Here is a 21,095-nt window from a genome sequence, read left to right as displayed (position 1 = left end):
CCGACGCGTCGGTGGAGTCGGACCAGATCAACCGATCAGAGGTTACGAAGCGGGAGATCTTGTGGTCCAGATATCGGATAGTCCAGTTCATGGACGAGAGCGATAGGCGGTCATCGCCCATGGCGACGCCCCCACCACCATCGCCGAGGCTATCGTCGTCGTGCTGCTTCTCTGAAAGCTTCTCGTGGGACAAGTGGCCGTTGAAGGTGGAGAAGATCTGGAGGATGTCATCGGCCATGGTCTCCGTCCGGCCCAGCATCTTGGCGATGTGTCAGACGTCAGCGAGCAGCTTATCCTCTTCATTCTAAGAGGCCATTCTAGTTGGAAACCTCTCTACCACTCCCCACTTCAGCCACCGCCACCACTCCAGCCGTCACTTGCCGTCATTCTCTACCATGGCCAGCCAGCGAAAATTAGGGCTTTCGAAGATAGGGTTAGATTTAGGGTGGGTTTGGATTGGGCGGTGGGAGAGTATTTTAGATTTTTATATGAAATATAAATAATTTTCATAAAATTATTTATATTTTATATTTTATTTTATAAAATATTTCATCTCTTATTTAAAATTTTTTATTTTATATAAAAATCTATTTTGATTTATATTTTCAAAATAAAGATTCATTCCGATTCTTATATTTAGATGAACCAAACAACGATAATGGGAATCATCCATTCCGATTCCGATTTCGGTTACGAACCAAACGCTTCAGAGGATTTGGCCATTCCGATTCCGATTCCGATTCCAAGCCATTCCGATTTTGGTTACGAACCAAACACCCTCTTAAGGTCTCTATACATACCAAGATTTCTAAAGCTTATGGTCATGTCTTGCACATCGCAAGCATCCTTGTGAAATTGGTATCTCTATCACTAGAAGATGGGACCACAAATCTTGCTCATCCTACAAACAAATAAAAAACTAATCAAATGAAGAAACTTTGTAAATCACCAACCCATCAAGTCATGCAACAGCTGATGATAGTATTTATCTTAGGCTCAACCTTTCCAAGATCTATAAAAACTATGAAATTGATATCATCTACATAAATTTTTCTAGTAAAGAAGAGGAAATTTTATTTCCTTAAAAAAGCAAGTCAACATACAACAGATCTCTAAAACCAGTAGGATAATTCCCTAAACACAAAATGCTTGCAAATTGCAATAGGCCATAGCTCTATTCACTAACCAATCGCAAACTTATTCCCCTCTGTAGATATGTCAAACGAAGAACCTCTCAGGATTACTTGAAAGCAGCCAAAGTCCTGCAGAATGAAATGATAAGGTATACTACTCTAGGACCCAATGTTGGATTGCAACCAGGATCTATCATTTACGTAATTGACAGCAAGTGTCAAGTGTCCATGTGTCCAAGAAATAATATCACAACATAGCACCATTAAAATCAGTTTATTACATTATAAATATATTAACATGCCAAAATACATTAAATACTAAGCTAAATTGGCACTTAAAGTATTCGAAACATAATAATCCACTATCATAGGACACTTAGAGTGCAAAGCCAAAAGTCCAAACACCAGTTAATGTAAGCAAGAGAGCTCATTTCTAGGGTGCCTAAGAGTGCCATTCCATGTTTGTATCATGTCCAAGTGTTTACAAAAAGGTTCCAAAAAGCTGATGCATCCAAGCAAGATTTTACATCCTAGCAGGACGGGGCATCCCGGTTGTCCTATCCCATTCCTGTGAAAAAATGGGACCGGAACAAGGTCGGGACTCTGAAAGCCATCCATGTAGGGAGAAGAAAAAAGAGAGAAGAATGCAAGGAAGATGAAGAAAGGGAAAAGTTGAAAGAAAAGAAGAACAAGAAAAATGAAAGAAAGAAAGGGAGGAAGAAGAAAAAGAAATGATAGAAAGAAGAAAGGAAAGAGAAAGAAGAAGAAAAAGGAAAAAAAGAAAGGAAATGATAAGAAAAAGAAAGAAAATCGAAAGGAAAAAAAGGAAGGTAGAAGAAAAGGAAAGAAGAAAAGGAAAGAAAAAAAAGAAAGAAAGGAAAGAATGAGGAAAGAGAGACACCGGATATCTATCGGGATAGGACAGGACAGCAGAGCATCTTGTTCTATGGAGATATCAGGACATCTCTGTCCCATGGGATTTAAAAGCTTGCATCCGACTAATAATATTTAAACTATCAAAAATATTAAAATACTACATCTACAAAGGTAAGTTCTAAAGGTCGACCAAGACAGAAGTCTCCCAAAACTTGCTTCGAATAGCCATGATGATGCAACTATATTGAAGCACAACATGAAGTAATAGAATAAAAGATAGACAATAGTGTACCTCAATCCAAGTCCCAAACAGTTCTTCCAAATTACTTCATATTTCCCAGACAAACCAACAATAAACTTCAATAGTCTTCAAACTCTTCAAATTGACCATATGATATTAAAACCCCCAGAGAACCATTAAATATCGAATTGCACCTCTAAAATCCTCAACATCTTGATCTCTAACAATCTAACTACGACTAAATTTTTCAAACTCATACACAACTGTTGCTAGAGCTCTCCTCTTTTAATCTATCATATCTATCTTCTTTCCCTTAAGTCATCACCTTCAGAACTTCCAAATTTATATCTATTTTGCTCTTCATCCTCTTCAAAAATCCATCCTACTCAAGTGGTACTATCACATAACCAATAAACTCAATCTTTAGAATGGACAGATACTGCATTTTTAGCTCATGTCCATCTAAACCCTCTTCAAACAAATCACAACGCCAACAGATTGGAAGAAATTCTTAGAAAAAGAAAAAGAAAAACCAAAGTTTTAAATCCTGTGCAATAGAGATGTCCCGATATCTCCATGGAACGAAATGCTCTGCTATCCCTTCCCATCCTGCCAGCTGTCTCAATAGATATCCGATGTCTCTCTCCCCTTGTTCTTTCCTTTCTTTCTTTCTTTTCTTTCCTTCTTTTTTTTCTTTTTCTTCTACCTTCCTTTCTTTGCTTTCGTTTTTCTTTCTTTTTCTTATCACTTCCTTTCTTTTTTTCTTTTTTTGTCTTCTTTCTCTTTCCTCTCTTCCTTCTTTCCTTGCTTTCTTTTTCTTCTTCCTCCCTTTCTTTTTTTCATTTTTCTTCTAGTTTTCTTTCACCTTTTCCCTTTTCTTCATCTTCCTTTCTTTCTTTTCTCTTTCTTCTTCTCCCTACATGGATGGGTTTCGGAGTCCTGACCCCATCATGGTCCCATTTTCTCATAGGAATAGGATGGGACAACCGAAACGTTCCCTGTCCCACTAGGATATCAAATCTTGAGAAAAACCCAAATATAGATACATGGGTAGTGAGTGGTCAAAGGTAGTTGTTCTGCCACGTACAATTCCCTTGACAATAATTCTAGCTCAAAAGAATTTCTTCTGCACAACTCATGCATTTTATATAGAAATCATGAGATCAACTTGGAATGACATTCATTTGATTAACTTGCAATAACTCAAATTCATTGTGAAGGGGAAAAAAAGCAATGAACACTCTTTGCAGTTCACTGACCGAATAACCACAAAATGTAGACTGCCTTCATCAACACTCATCCTCTCCCTACCTTTTATGAAGTTTCCTCCAACTCCAACTCTTTGTCAGATATCATCTACTGATTTGTTGTATGTGGGACATTCCTATAGACAAATGGTGCTCACAGTCAGTGGCATAGGGCAATTCAACAACAAACATCTAAAGTATCACCATACAATCCCCAGTGTACAGCCTTATCAAAATTCCTAGTAACCCACTTACTCCCAATTGGTTAATGGCATCATCTAGATGCATGTGTATTGGTTACTGTGTAGGTGCAAAATTTACCACAAGCGGTGCACTAAATTCATGTAAAATATCAACCATCTACCCCAAGAAAAAATCAAGTTTCTGACACAACACTACAGAATGGTATTTTTGAGATATACTACATATGCAACAGGCATGTTTATATTATGCCAAGAAAATAGCACTGTCCTCTGTAATTGTATCTTCCATAACTCCCTAACACCCCTTCTATCCATAGTTCTTAAAGAGTAAGGGTTGCGCATTGCCAACAAATAGTGAGGTTTATTAGGATTTAAGTGCAATACATTGATTCTATCCCGCTGCAAGAAAGAGAATAGACTTAGAGTTAGCCTTTGGAAAAAGAAGATCACAAATAAAGGCCTTCTGTGCGGGTACCAGGGGCCATACTGGTCGACCAACAGCATAGCTCGATACACCTAGGTGCCGTTCCATGTTGGAACCAAACCAACACAGTAGAGAGAGAGGAGAGAGGAGCAAAGAGGGAAAACCAAAGAAAGGAAGAGAGAGAGAGGGCGGGGAGGCTGGTGATGGCTGCTGAAGGACCATGGAGATCCATGGATGACTAAAGGATTGGGGAAGAGGAAGAACTATAAGAGGAAAAGAAAGAGAGAGGGGGAAAGAAAGGAGCAGAAGACGGCGGGGAGGCCAGCGGTGGCTGTCAAAGGGCCACGGATGGCCGAATCTACCTCCCCAACCTCTTGCATATCGAAATAGAGGCGCTTACAAAAAAAAAGGATCGATGAAACGAGATAAGCATCACTCTTTCAATGCACAAGAGGCTAGGTAGAGAGATCCGGCCATCTGCAGCCCTTTGACAGCCACCACCAACCTCCCCGCACCCCCCTCTCTCTCTCTTCCTCTCTCCAAAGGAGGGTGTAGCTTCGAAGGCCTCAATGGCCCTCCGACGACCTCGATGGATCTCCGACGGCCTCCTTAGCCTTCTCCTTTCCTTTCCTCCCCTCCTCTCTCCTCCTCTCCTTTCTTCTCCCTCCCCCTGTCCTAGCCAATATTTCATCTCGAATGCCAGAACCATCCCAATCGACCGCCTCTATGATTTAATGTATCCGCAAGTGCTATTGCAGAGCAACAGCCACTTTATTGTAGCAGTGTAGTGGAAAGAGGACTTTAAAGGACAAAATGCCATCCCAGATTCTGAATCTGAATTTAATAAGATCTTTAAATTGAACTTAAGAGCCTAGCACAAGAAACAAAGCAAATTGCAGCAGCAATATAATCTACATTTAGATTAACAGCAATTATAAGAACCAAAAGTGAAAGATCAACAATCGAGTTCCATACACCAACACCAAGTACGTATGATTGTCCCAAAGAAACATCTAGGAATCGAATCTTTCTAAGCTTAATTATTAAAAGAACGTGGATCAGTTTCGATGTAAGATTAAGAAGGTAATAGGTTACGATGGTTACATGACATATCAACAGTAATAGGCAAAGATCAACAAGGTTCAAGATTGCAATCGGTTCACCAGATGCAGGATATCCATGACCACCAAGATTAGCAACACTGCAATGGACAAACTCTAACATGGGAAGCATGAAAGGCAAGAGAATCCAGAAGTGGAGAGGAAGGAGAGATTGATTCGAGCACGAGGAAGAAGCGACCACGAATTAGAAGATAAAGGGGAAGCCGTATGTAGAGAGAGGATATAAAATTTTTTGTGAAATCTATTTTTTTCTTCTTTCCCTTTTTTTTCCTTTCCCTCTTCTCTGATAAAAAATAAATCCGTTGGAGAATCATGTGATCCCTACAAATCTAGATTGGCATTCCATTTGGCTTAAAATAAACAAAAAAGTTTGGTTCGGATTTGTATTCAACCTATCTAATCTTTCTCAAAATAATTAAACTGGATCAAATCAAACACCACAAACAAAATAAAAAAATGATAAGTTGACGAATAAAATAAAATAACGGCTTGATATGCTACATCAATTCTTTTCGAATGGGAGAAATCTCGATGTTGTCTAGATGGCCTCTTGATAGCTTTGGTATAGATCCTCTCGAAAGCGATGCAACTCTACCTTCGAAATTCAGCTGCTATCAGTTCATCGGACGCCCTTGACAACGTACCTAATATTGGCAGTGTACCCCAACATGTCCCAATCTCGCGAAAGTCCAAAATCTCCTCCACGTCCTCTGTTGTCGTCTGTGCATTTGCAATGAAAGGTAGCACCTCGACATCTATAGTAGTGGGTGTTTCTCTATGATACTCGAACAAATCACTCACATTGAATACTGGGGAGGTAGGTACTTCTAGTGGCAGATCATAAAATAGGCATTCTTCCCTAGCTTCTTGAGAATCTTGAATGACCCAAACTTCTTCCTTGCTAGCTTGCTATAACTTGTCACTGAAGATCTCTCCTTCCTGAAATAGACAAAAACACTATCCTCACTAAAATCTATAACTCGACGATGTAGGTCCGCTACTACCTTATATTTGATTATGGATCCTACAGCCTTCTATAAACCTACTGTTACACCTAAATCTATTTCAAGTAAGACTCGGCTTCTGCAATAACTCTATCAAAATATGAAATGGATGTTCGATCAAGAAAATGGAGAATAGGATGGCCATAAAAGGCTTCAAAAGGAGATTTTTTTGTGGTTCTATTGATGGAACTATTATATACAAACTCAACTTGTGGTAAGATTAAATCTCATTGTGTTGGTTTTTCACCCGCCACATCTTAAAAGATTGCCTCAAGATCGATTTACCACCTCCGTCTGCGAATGATATGGGCTGCTAAAATTTAATCTACTTTCTGCTCTAATCATCAAAGTTATCCAAAAATGACTTACAAATTTAGTATCCCTATCTGATATGACTAACTTTGGAATGCCATATAGACGCATAATTTTATTGAAAATTAGTTTTACAATATGTGATGCATCGGATGTCTTTTTATAAAAAATAAAATGAGCCATTTTAGTGAAGAGATCTACAACTACAAAGATTAAGTTAACATGTGCGGTTTTAGGTAGGCCAAGAACAAAGTCCACAGAGATGTCTTCCTAAGGAGCAGAAGGAATAGGAAGAAAAGTATATAAGCCTGTGTTCTATTTTTGACCCTTAAATATTTGACAGGTCATACAATGTTGAACAAATCATTCTACATCTTTATGCATGTTTGGCCAATAGTAGCGCTCTTGAACTAACCCCAAGGGTTTATCCTGTCTGAAATATCCCCTCAAACTGCTACTATGTAGGTCTTGAATCAACTCTCAGCGAACCCTTTGAGATGCATAATTTGGATTGCCTAAAAGAGTACCTAGACTCAACACAAAAATCAAAGGACAAACTAATGTCGGAAGACAAATATTTTTCCATGATAAGTCTGAAGTAAAGGTCATCTTTGTAATGATCCTTAATAGTCTCAAGCACTACAAATTGTAAAGAAGCAGTGACAAGGAGATGGGTCCTACGGCCAAGAGCGTCAGCAATCTAATTGACTATACCTTGCATATATCTCAAGTGGAAAGTGTACTCTTGTAGAAATGCAATCCATTTGGCATGCCTCTTGTTAAGATTCTTTTGAAAATTCAAATAACACAAGGCTTCATTGTCTAAATTAAAGATGAACTCCTAATGAATTAAATATGGTCGCCAGTGCTTCAAAGCCTGCACAATCGCATAGAACTCGAGATCATACATAGAATAACATGATCGAGCATCGTTCAATTTCTTACTAAAAAGGCTATGCCTCACTTTTCTTAAGATAGCACAGCCCCCATTTCCACATGTGAGGCATCACAATCAACTTCAAATACCGTATCAAAGTTAGGTAGAACAAAAACGAGTGCGCTCGTGAGCCTATCCTTAACCATTCTGAAGCTTTGTTTGGCCTCAGGAGTCCATCGAATATTTTCTCCTTTCAAACAGTCTGTGATCGAGGCAATCAAGGAACTAAAATTTTGAATGAAACATCGATAGAACGACGCAAGTCCATGAAAGCTTCAAATCTCAGTTATGATTTTTGGGGTTGTCCAATCTTGAATCACCTTGATCTTAGCGAGATCTACTTAAATTCCATTGGCAGACACAATATAGCCTAGGAAGTTGAGGCTATCAATTAAAAAAGTCCACTTCTTCAGATTTAGGTACAGCTGATTTTCTCTCAAGGTCTAAAGCACTTGTTGTAGATGGTTTAGATGGAGTTTAGAACTCGTGCTATAGATCAAAATATCATTGAACCATACCACAACGAATTTTTCAATGAACGACTGCAACACCTGATTCATGGTACGCATGAAAGTACTTAGAGTATCGGATAGCCCAAAGGGCATAACCAACCATTCATATAGTCCTTTGGTTTTAAATGCCGTTTTTCGCTCATCTCCTGGTCAGATATGGATCTGGTGATATCCACTCTTTAGGTCGACCTTGGAGAATATCTTCACCCCTTAGCATGTCAAACATGTCATCGAGCCTAGGGATGGGGAATCTATACTTCACCATGATCTTGTTGATAGCATGACTATCTGCGCACATCCCCCACGTTCCATCCTTTTAAGGGTGAGGAGAGCGGGCACAGCCATGGGACTCATAGTCTCTCCGTGACCTATGATGCAGTTCTTTGTGCTCTACTGGGCTCATCCTATAATGGGCTAGCTATAGGAGACTTGCCCCTGGCACCAGATCAATGCAATGCTAGATATCTCTTATAGGAGGTAGACCATCAAGGAGTTCCTCCGGCATGATGTCAGAAAACTCGTCTAACAATGATCGAATAGCCAAGAGAACCTCAGGAGTTTCAATTATTTCTTTTATTACTAAGGCATAAACCATAAGGGATCTGGCTAGCATTTTGGCAAATTGGAACTTGTTTAAGGCCATTATGGATTGCCCCCCAGTGGATGACAATTTTTGGAATAAATCTGACTTAGACTTCGGCTTTGATATATTGTTGAGTGGAATGAACCTAATCTTTTTGTTGTCCTTAGTGACTATATGTTCTCCTTTCCATCATGTACGGTGCTACAGATAAATTGCCAAAGTCTTCCTAGAAGTGACATGTCCATGGGCATCACATTGCACCAAACCTCGTCAGTACAAGTCTTTCCAATGAAAAACTTAACTAGACTTCATCGCGTTACTGGAACCTCGTCCTCATCCTTAAACCAAGCAATTCAATAAGATTGTGCAAGCTTCAAAGTTTTCAACTGAAACTTGTCAACTATCTTTTAGGAGAAAGTTCTCTATGCTCCCACTATCAATTATGATAGAGCAAAATTTTCCCCCAGCACCGTCGATAGTTCAAAAAAGACTACATCGTCTCCAATCATCATTGGTAGTTTTGGATGCTTTTAGGACTCGATTGATCATTAGGTTTGGTTTAGTAACTTCAGCAGTCTCATCGAGGATCTCGCTATCTCCAATAGCATCTTCCTCTTGTATTTCTACCTCTTTTTCCTGTTCACTCTCGTTGGCATTTTCTAATCAAATTTGTCCTATGCTAAAACTATCTCAAAGGACACTCTGACAAGATCCAAGAGATGGATTTTCAATACCTTTTTTTTTTCAATCTTTCTAGACAACAATGAAGTGTAGGTAAGACAAGCTCATGCAATATGCGTGCATTGATATATAGTTCTAATAATGCATTTGAATGAAAATCCTTGGATCAGAACTTGCTTTGATATCATTTAATATAGCCGCAAGTGCTGTTGCAAAGCTACAGCCACTTTATTGTAGCAGTGTAGTGGGAAAAGAGCTTTAAAAGACAAAATGCCAATCTAGATTCTGAATCTGAATTTAATAAGATCTTTTAAGTTGAACTTAAGAGCCTAGCACAGGAAATAAAACAAATTTCAGCAGCAATATAATCTACCTTTAGATTAACAGCAACCATAAGAACTAAAAGTGAAAGATCAACAACTGAGTTCAATACACCAATATCAAGTACATATAATAGTCTCAAAGAAAAATCGAGGGATCAAATCTTTCTAAGCTTAATTATTAAAAGAAAGTGGATAGATTTCGATGGAAGGTTAAGAAGCTAATAGGTTACAATGATTACGTGACATGTCGATTACCTTGAATGAGAAGGTTGTTAGGATTCGTCTACACAGCAAAAATATATTTCAAAACAAAATTTAATATACATCATCATATGAAAATATGAGATACAAATCCCAATCCCAAAATCACCTTGATGAATTCAATCAAACATGAACCAAATAACAATCAAACAAGAAGAATATGATGATTACCCTCCAAAGTTTGATTGCTTGATTGGTATCCTTGAGGTACCCAAGTATGTGCCCTCCAACGGTGATCCACACAGGACTCGATCAAGGACTCTTCCCCATCTTATCTTGCTGAAATTCTTCTCAAGATTTTAGCAACACCTCCCCTTTGATGATCTAACCCTTGGACCAAGGCTCTCTCTCAAACCTCTGCTCTCTTGGGCATGTGGAATCAAAAGGATGATTAATGGCCCAAGGGTGAAGCCTTATGTATAGACTTCAAGTCCTAATCCGATTAGGACTCTAGGTAGTTACATTAACCACCTAATAAATTAACCTCCTAACAAATTAATCACCTAACAAATTCAAAAACTAATTAACCACTTAACCAATTTTTGGAGTTAGGTTGTTAGTAAGTTAGGGAGTTGACTTATGGAAGAGAGAGAGAGATGGGGCGTGTGGACTCTTCTAGAATGGGGTTTGACTTGGTCAATCCCTAATCTAATTAGAAGTCCATGTTGACTAGGAATTTGGGTCTAATCCATGTGCTAGCATGTGTCACCTAGACCCAATAAGATTTCAACTAAATCTTTATTTGATTAGGACTTCTGAGGTCCAATCAAAAAATCCATGATCTAATCTTTTTTGTGTATGACCCATTGGATTCCACATCTAGCCAACAAAAGGTCCAGGCTCATGTTTATCTTAGTCCAATTAGAACTCTTCTAATTGACTAAGCCCAAAAAATGTTAAATCCAAATTAATCAATGAGAACCCTTTCTAATTAATTATCAAATCAAACTCTTTAATTCATAAAACCCACAAGTCAAGATTAACGTCTAGCGACATGTCATGATTATGTAGAAGATATGAAATTTGACAGAATACCAAAATACCCTTCTATAACGAGTTATCGTGCAATTCAATCCTTCAATCATCAACATCCCGAACAAGTCATGAGCATGGAATCATGTCGAGCCTAAATACCTATCTATATATATATCTCGATCTGATGATGAAAACTCAATTGATGAACCATTAGAAACTCTTTATTATATTCATCCTACTCTGGCCAGAGACTCTCTTAAGTCAACATCCTAAGAGACCACATAGGATGTTCTCTCCCATTACGAGTGATCGATTCCATGTTGATCACTCATAACCTCCATACATACTTCACGATACCCAGAACATCCCACAAATCCCAAAAGTCAAGCTAGGGTATAAATCAAAGTACAGATCCATATGTATAAGGTACCATGACGATCTCAGATCTAAGGATCACTTGCACCACTCCCACTAGAGAACCATCTATTGACATGTTCGTAAAACTCCATTAGATGTTCTCCCTATGAATCAGTTCAGTGAACTCATTTTCTAACGAGCACCCACATCCTTATATTAGTATCATCACACAAGTGATTGTGAGATCAGTCACTCTCTCCATTGAGCATACATAAAATGTGCCAATTTTACCGATATCATTAATCTCCGACTTAATAATCCTACGACAGAAAATATTTTAGACCAGGGCTATCAAGATTTTAGATCTCACTAGCATGATCTCATTATGGCCCTAAAACCATTGCCCTAATCCACAAGGTTCGTCATAATCTTTAATTAAGTCACAAAGAGATAATAAGATACAGCATATAACGAAATACAATACCTCATATCATCAATGAATGAATAATGTCATATACATAGGTAGAAAGATAAGAAAAAAAAATCCCATCGCATCATGTATGCGATTAGCCTGCATGGCACTAATCTTTCAAAGGCAAAGATCGACGAGCAGGGTTCGCCTGGTACAGGGCGTACCGAACCAGATCGGCGCCCTGCCGGTCCGGTTCGAAGATTTTTTCGAAAAACCCATCCGAACCGCACTGAACCGCCCGGTTCGGTGTGGTTCCGGTCCATCCGCCCAAAATCGGGCGTATGAAATGGTTCGGCACCGATTCAACGTGAACCGAACCGTGCCAACAACCCCACGTGAAAAAGTGGGGAGGGGGGAGGGGGAAGGAGAGTGGGGCCTGGGCTGTTTTTAAGTAGCAGTCGAGTGCCTAGAGTTCTCTGAGAAGTCTCAGAGAACTCTCGAAGGAGCTTTGATCTCAACGAAACCGTTGAGACCTCCGAAAAATTAAAAAAAAAAAAACTCCGTCAAATTGCAGGAGTGGTTCGAGGAGAGGCTGATCTTTGGTCGGAGGTAAGATAATGTGTTATTCTCTTAGTAAATATTATTTTTTTTTATTTTTTTTGTTAAAAATAGGATAAGAATGAGGAAGTATGAAAATAAGAGAAAATCATGCTAAAATTTTATGATTTTGGTATGATTTAATTATGTGATAGATCTTTGAAAGATCTACATGATGACACCAAAATTATTAATTTTTATTAATTATATATTTTTAAATATTTTTATATATTTATTTATTTAAAAATTAATAAAAAATTAAATTTAAAAAAAATCAGAGTTTTAAAATCATGTTTAGAATGATTCAAGCTACTTAAATCTAACCTCAAATTTTTTTTTGAAATATTTGAAATTAAAAAATATTTTTATAATTATTTAAATAATAAAAAAATATTATAAAATAAAAAATATATAAAAATAATGTTATATTTTAGTTAATTTAAAAATATTATTTGAAGCATATAACATATTTATATTGAATTTATAAATTTTAAAATTATTATTAAAATTATTTTAAATTTATATATAATTTTTTTAATTATCATTAAACTATCGTGTTTTGTTATACTTGCAGATATTTATAAGAAAAAAATTTAGAGCATGACGTTCGTTGTCTTTAATTAATCAACTATTTTTTAACATATATTTATTTATACAAAAATTATTAAAAAATAAAAAAATAAAAAATCAGAGTTTGGTATGCAATTGAGAATAATGTTTAGAATGATTCAAGTAATTGAAATATTTGAATCTAACTTGAGATTTTTTTGAAATTTTTTTGTAAATATTTAAATAGTAAAAATTATTATCAAATAAAAAATATACAAAATTAGTGTTATATTACAATTAATTCAAAATAATTATTTGAAGCACAATTTTTTTTTGAATTCATGAATTTTTATTTTATATATAATATATTTTTAATAATTATTAAACTGTCGTGTTTTGTTATACCTACAAAAATGAGTAAGAAGAAACATCCAGAACGTGACATCGGTTGGGATTATGACGAGATGCTCTCGGCTCAGCATCATTGGAGATGCAAATAGTGCAACACAGAGTTCAAAGGAGTAACTAGATTGAAGCAGCACCTAACTGATGGTTATCCTGATGTGTCCATATGTCGGAAATATCCGCAAGAGATCCGACAATTGATGAAAAAGCACTTTGCTGATTCGAAAACAGCGAAGGAAAGGACAAAGCAGAAAAAGACTGAAGTAGACCGTCGAGCTGTAGAGCCATCTTCTTATCACTTTAGAGAGTCAGAGGAGGCTTCTACTCCAGATGATGAGGCACAGATTGAGGCTGCCATTTAGGCAAGCTTGGCGGATCAGTACCGACAAGAAGAGATGGCCCGATATGGAGAGCGATTTGGACTATCATGCTATGAATTAAGGTCTGGATCAGCAACCGGTGAGGGAGAATTCGAGTTAAGGACTACTTTAGTTAGAGAGACTGGTGGTAGAGGGAGCAGACGCAGCATGTCTTCTTTGTTGGGAGCTTTTGACAATAGGAGATCGTCCAGAGATATTCCAACAAGAGCCACCATCCATGATTTGGATCCACATGCTTTGCCCAGCAACGATTCAAAGCAACAGATTGACATTATGATAAAAAAAGATAAGAAGAAGGATATGTGACGAGCTATTGGATCATGATTTCATTTCAGTCATATTTCAACAAATACAGCAACCAATCCTTACTACCGATCTGCTATTTCAGCCATAGAGGCTGCCGACCAAGATGTAGATCCGCCAGGACCTAAGGACATCTATGGTCAGCTTCTTAACAGCAACGAGGATCTGCAGAAATGGATTGCTTCTTACAAAAATAAATGACCTACATACAGACTGACAGTGATGTGTGATGGTTGGACAGGTCCTACTAGACGGAGCATCATTAATTTTTTGACATACTGTGATAGAAAAATATTTTTTCACAAATCAATTGTTGCTTCAGATAAGATGCACGATACCACATATATCCTTGATCTGATGGAGGAAGTGATTGATTTAGTAGGTGAGCAGCATGTTGTGCAGGTTATCACAGATAATGGACCACAATATAAGACTGCCAGAAAGTTGCTGATGGAGCAGCGATCGCAGATATACCGGACCCTGTGTGCTGCATATTGCATTGATCTTATATTGATGGATATTGAGAAGATTCGTAGGGTGCAGCAGGTAGTGAAGATTGTCCGAACTATTATTAAATTCATCTACAACCACACATGGATTCTTTCATTGATGTGAACGTATACTGAAGGAGAGATCTTAAGACCGGATATCACACGATTTGCTACCAACTACATAGCACTTGATATTCTTCAGAAGAAAGCAGCCCTATGTCAGATGGTTGTCAGTGCCGAGTGATAGGAGAGCAGATATGCGAGGACCGGCACTAATGAAAGTCATGTGGAAAACTTGGTGACAAATCAGTCATTTTGACAGTGGGTTGAGAAGATAATGAAGGCTATTAAGCCATTATATGAGGTGCTTCGCGCTGTGAACAGAGAGATACCCCAAGATGGGCTTCTTATATTACATGATGGAGAGGGCAAAGAAACAAATCAGTGAGAATGATCCGAAGCATTCTCAAGAATTCATTAACATCATTGAGCGCCGTTAGGACTATCAGTACATAGAGATTTGCATCTAGCCGATAAGCATGTATTCAAAAATATTTTAAAATATTTTTTCGAAGCATGCTTCTAAGTGTACTTAATCAGTCTTAAAATTTATATGCAGCTTATTATTTGAATCCGAGATTTCAGTATACCATTTTCAGGATAGATATGGACAACGAGCTTCTTGCTGCCCGATCCAGAAATTGCATCGTTGTGTCTGCAAGAGGTACGCTAGTTTAAAACAGATGTGATTATTCAACTGAATTCGATCTGTACTCAATGATATATTTATAAATTTAATAAATATATTTTTTTCAGACAACAGTTTAGAGAGGGATCAGACAGCTTTAGAGTCCCATCAGCTGTCGTAAGCAAAAAATAAATAAATCTAGATAAATTACATATCAATGAGCAGCATAGATTGATATGTAATTTTGCTTAATAATATCATCAAATTTGATATATAATTTTACTTTTGCAACTGAATGGTGGATTCATTTTGAAATGTCAGCAGAAAATTTAAGACGTGTAGCTATCCGTATTCTTTCTCAGATGGTCTCTGCTAGTGGCGGTGAGCACAATTGGTCGACTTTCGCCCTTATCCACAGCAAACAGAAATCATCTGACACAAAAATGCCTCAATGATCTTGTATATGTTCACTACAATCTGAGATTGAGGCTAAAATATATTCAGGAGGAAGTACAGTTGAAGTACACTGATCCGATGCTAGATGATTATGCTGACGAGGACGACGATCCGAGCATCGGAAGGCTTGTAGGTCAGCAACAGGAGGCAGAGCTTGATGAGCCGGGGTCCCCTCCATGACGAGCCAGTGTAGTAGCTAGGGAGATCAGGATGGATCCAAAGCAATGGGTAGAAAAAAATATTCCACATAAGGTTCCAGCTGATCAGCCACAGCCTGAAAAGACACAAAGGACTCATTCATCACATGACTCGATGTTCGATACATCTTCCTAGAGATTCAAGCGACAGATGTATAGACGAGGTCGGCAGTCAGTAAGAATGCATCCATCCTTCCAATCACAGGAAACTCAGTCACAAAGGGGCACAAAAAGAGAAAAAGAAAAGATAGTTGCACGTGCACCACTCTCGAGAGTACAGGAGCTATCTGGCTCATATTCGGACACCAGAAAGAGTGATGATAATACAGGTAGTAGTAGCCATGGATCTGATAATCAGGGAGGAATTGGACAGGAGACCACTGTTTATGAGACAACCACAGGGTGATATTTGATTTACCGGTGAGTCCCAATTTACACATGCCATGCAAGATAGGGATCATGGTGGACGAGTCGGTAGAGACCGTGGGGAGCCAATTTCATATAGACGACAGGCTCCTAGAGGTCGTCCAGCATACGATGCAGCTGCAGACAATCTTACATATGGAGTAGGGTTCATGGATGTATCTGGATCATCCTCACATTATGGATTCTATTATCTGCAGCCATCTTATGATCCATATGGATATGGTGCATCCGAAGTATCGTCTTCTAGTGGTTACTATCCTATGCAGCTTGGAGCATCTTACGAATCAGATTTTGCTACCGACATATTTGGATGGACTCCACAACCGTACCATCGTCCTGAGGATACTTCTCAGAATCAGAGTTTGAGTGAGAGATCTAAGATGTCTTACAATCCAGAGAGAGGATGCCTTATGGGATGAATATTCAAGAGTACGGTGCAGCTTGGATAGAAGTTGGACTGATGTTCCTCCAGATTATGTTGATCATCTAGATATCTATGAGCGTCACAGACACTTGACGAGAAATTAAATGCAGAGTAGATCTTGAGATTGGTATATCAGTTATTGTGCTTTGTACTTAAACATTTAGATATATTTTAATACATATTTTATATATTTTTTTTAAATTTTAAGATGACATAGTTGTAATATAATGTAAATAAATATATATTTGAAATTTTGGATCAAGAGTCTTTATACCGCTACCTAACTCAAAATTGAACCCAAATATGTCAATAATATGCAATATAATGCAATTTTGGATTTGTATTTATGAATTATTAACTTGAACACCAAAAAAAATTGAAAAAAAAAAAATTTGTACCAGTACGCCGAAGCGTACTGTGTCGGTACGGTATGATACCGGTACGTACGGTACCGGTCCGACACCGATACGCCCTCCGGCATCGGTACAGGGAACCTTGTCGATGAGGTTTAAGATTGTAATCGGTTCATCAAATGCGAGTATCCATGACCACCAAGGTTAGTGGCACTGCGGTGGACAAACTCTAGCACGGGAAGGATGAAAGGCAAGAGGATCCAGAAGAAGTGGAGAGGAATCCGAGCATGAGAGAGAAGCGACCACGAATCAGAAGATAGAGGGAAAGCCGTATGTAGAGTAGGAGGATTTAAGATTTCTGTGAAGTCTCTTTTTTCTTCTTTCCCCTTTTTCTTTTTTTTCCCTCTTCTCTAATAAAAGATAAATCTATTGAAGAATCATGTGGTTCCCATAAATCCAGATTGGCATCTCCGTTCGGCTAAATATAAACAAAAGATTTGGTTCGGATTGGGGTCAACCTATCCAATCTTTTTTTCAAAAATAATTAAGCTTGGATCAAATTAAACACCACAACGAAATAAAAAAAATGATGACTTGATTAATAAAATAAAATAACAGCTTGATGTGCTGCATCAGTTCAGCAAGCCTCGAATCGGGCGGTTCTGTCCGATTCGGCAAACCATGGTTATTAAGATTCCAATAATTTGAAATCTGTTCCCATTGCAGCTGTTTACATGATGTTCAAGTAGGCTGCAGATTTCTAATAAATCTAATGAAAATGAGAGATTAGAGGACTTGAGAGTGTTCTAGAGTTAATGTTCCAGGGCCAAGAAATCCCTTCAACATCAATTAGCAATCCCATGTGCAGATACTTCGTATTTCATAAATCATAACCAACATTTAAGGAATAAGCAAAAAATTGGGGGTCTATTGGATGTCAATACAAAGGGTGGGAATGGCTAGAGATGACTTATATGAGGAAGAATCACAAGAATCAGGTTAAGGCTTTGATGGCTATCTAGTGGAGGATAGGGGACCTTTGTGGGAAAGAACTCAAGAGGTAATGGCCAGCTAACTAGGTGCAAAGATTTTATAATGATCATGCAAGGGTTCTCATAGCTTTATACGATGACCAGTTGGTTTTGTATGGCTAATAGTCTCAGCTGGTCCACTAACAGGTCTAAAGAAATGCCAGTTGCAGCGGTTATTGATGCTACTAGCCTCTTGGTTGCTCACAGCTGCATTGTCTACAAGCAAATAGGAAACAGAAAGCACATGCTTTAGGTTTTTGGACGACAAAGACTGGAAAAAAGGAAATAGGACCAAAAAAGGAAAGAAACTGGAGGAAAGTGAAGATTAGAAAGAATAGAAATTGATAAATGACTTGCCTTGGAAACTCACACGTCCTCATCCAAACCAAGGAAGATAGTGGAGCTAGAAAACAGTTGTTTTCCATTAACAAACTAATCTGGATAGCTTAAGGAGAAGCCAGCCAGTTTTTATAACTTAGTTATTCACGTATGAAAAGAATACCCCTTCACTTATACAATAATTACAATCTAGCCAGTGCTCAAACATAAAAAGGACATGGTCGTCACTTAATATTTGGGATACATAACTAATTGTTAAGAATAAATAATAGAAAATAAAATAACAGAAAAATAATTGGTTTCAGACCTAAGAAGTGCTTGGATAGCTACAATAAGTTTAACTCGAGCAAAGCCCACAATCATCATTGGAGTTTTTTGGTCCACATCTTCAAACAACAAGCTTGAAGTTTTGTATCTATAATAATGAGCCTAAACTCACCTTGAAATCCATCAATATGGCCTGTACTAGAAATTCCATGCCAAAAAGACAAGCCCATACAAGATCATCCCTAAAATCAATGCCAGCACCTTGAGTTTTAGAGTTGCTTTTTGATAAAAATTAACTTCACAGTTTATGTAGAAAATCTCTCTCCATCAAGAAGCACAAGCAATCCCCCATGGCGAACAATATATTTTTGTCCCATCCACTTCTTCCACCATTCAACCACCATCTCCCATCTTACCTGCGCAACTTGTCCATGAATACCACTTTCCTAAGAAGATGAAAGAGATTGAGAAAATCTCAGATGATAGTCATTTCGAGTTTCGACACATGACAAAGGATACTAAATAAGTAAATAGTCTTAATGAAAAGGAAGGATTAACCTATCATAGACTACACATGAATCACATAGGAGCAAGGTCCGCTGAGGCGGTACTAGGGCCCGTACTAGTTGGTTGACAGCTGCTCTGTGTCGGACCCAAACTAACACAACAAAGACGGCGGGGGGAGAGGGAGAACGGAAAAGAGGAAGAGAGAGAGGGGATGAGGGAGGGGGAGGGAGAGGGAAGAAGGGAGGAAGAGATGGTGAAGCCATTGGAGGCCGGCTGAGTGTGGCCCGACACGGCGGCGAGAGTAGGGGAAAGGAAGATTGTGAGATATGAAAAGAGAGAGGGAGAGGGTGTAAGAGGGAGGGATATTGGAGATCTAACGAGACTACTGAAGGTCCATCAAGACCGCCGGAGGGCTGCCAAGGCCCCCCAAAAGAGGGGCAGCGGGACTGCTGGCTTCACAAAAAATCTGCAAAATAAAAAAGAAAACAAGGGCCAAAGCCCCTCTTTCAATCGAGAGGAAGGCAGAGCCCTTTCGACTCTCGGAGGGCCTCACAACTCTCCAATAGCTCTCCTTCCCTCTCTCCTCCCCCCCTCTTCCTCTCCTTTCTTCTTTATCTCCCTCTCCTCTGCCGGTTTCTCCTTTCGAATGCCAGAACCGTCTCGGTCCGCCACTGGCATGGCTTGGTACACCCCGAACTACACGGTTTGGGACAGTCCCACAATCCTTGAAGTTCTTCTTGGAGACTTAGGTGGCCATGAAATGATGGCTGAACTATTAAAGTGGGGGGATATTTCGATGTCAAGCCACTTTAAGTCATTTATAAAATAGTGGCTGGCCCCTCTCTTGAAGTTTTTACATTCCACTAGTTAAAAAGGTGCTGCCAGCTTTTGCAACTTTGCTTTTTTTCCCTCTGTGATGCCAAAGTCAGATTTGAGGTCTTCCGCATAAGCTTCTCTTTCACCTTCACTTTCCATCTATTCTTGCATTTTCTCTGTTCTATTCCCCTTTTCTAAGTTGCTGCTGTCTGGAAATCTAAATCCTAACACCTACCCATCCCCAACCCAGAAAACAAAAATAAAAAACACAACCACCTTTTCTTTTCTTCCTCTTTTTGTTTACACCAATGCTGTTGCAAGCAATCACAAGGCTGCCAGATTCAATATTAGCCAACCCTTTCTAAGGCCTGTTAACAGAACAATCATGTACTTTATCTCATTTATAGCAAGGTCGTGGTCATATCAGGCTGGAACAGCCCTCACAAGAGCCCTTGTATGTCATCATTTGAGACCGATTAACTTCCCATCATCCCTCTTCTGTTCTTAGCCCAAATAATTTCCTATCCTCCACCGAATAGTGATCAAAAATTTAACAGGAGGCTGTTGTGATTCTTCCTCATACCAGCCCAGTCAAATCACCATCATCCAAGAGGTTCCCAAGTGTCACTTAACTGTTGATTTTGGAGGATCAAAGTGGGGAACTGCTGTTAAAAAATTGGAGGGATTTCTGGATGCTTGGAAGAGATAACTGAGTGCCAAGCAGGCACCATTACATTCCCTAAATCTCGTTCCTATGTCGGATTTCTTCATGCAGATTAATGGTTTTGTTTCTCAAATAATTTGAATCTGATCTTAGCCTTTTCCCTTTACAAGACTTGCACTGCATACTAGGACTTTGATGGTTCATCTTAAAAATCAGTTCTATTACACTTCATGTGTTATTTGATAGTTTATAGTAGATGGGTTCATGTAATTTGACTATGCATTTTATTATCTTAGAACATCATAATGAATCTTGTCTTTTGTCACCAAAGCACCACATAACCCATGTCAAATGACAAATCAACAGAAAGATTTAAATTAATGGACACAGGGCACCATGTCAACTTAATCTCTGATCCAGGCCTGATTTTGGCTCCAGAGATTAAGTATCAGCTAAGATCCTTGCTCGATTGATCAACCTACATATTTAGCTCATTCAAGAACCAAAACAGCAATAAGAAAGCTGCATGGATGTCTGCTTGCTCCCATATGCAAACTTGACATTCTTTGAATTACTTGCTTCTCTCCCCTTTTTCCATTA

At 38.5% G+C, this 21,095-nt stretch overlaps 1 protein-coding gene and 1 pseudogene across 1 annotated transcript in view; one reads left to right on the top strand and one right to left on the bottom strand.

The window, feature by feature from the left end:
• The window catches only part of LOC105042462 (ATP-dependent Clp protease ATP-binding subunit CLPT1, chloroplastic), a 75,106-nt gene that overhangs the window by 8,043 nt on the left and 45,968 nt on the right, over window positions 1–21,095 (bottom strand). The window lies entirely within an intron of this gene.
• Window positions 5,829–16,629, top strand: LOC140856937 (uncharacterized; annotated as a pseudogene).

The sequence above is a fragment of the Elaeis guineensis genome, chromosome 4 (assembly GCF_000442705.2).
Source record: "Elaeis guineensis isolate ETL-2024a chromosome 4, EG11, whole genome shotgun sequence".
NCBI classification, from domain to species: domain Eukaryota; kingdom Viridiplantae; phylum Streptophyta; class Magnoliopsida; order Arecales; family Arecaceae; genus Elaeis; species Elaeis guineensis.
The sequence above is the reverse complement of the archived record's forward strand: the minus strand, read 5'-3'. Positions and strand labels throughout refer to the sequence as shown.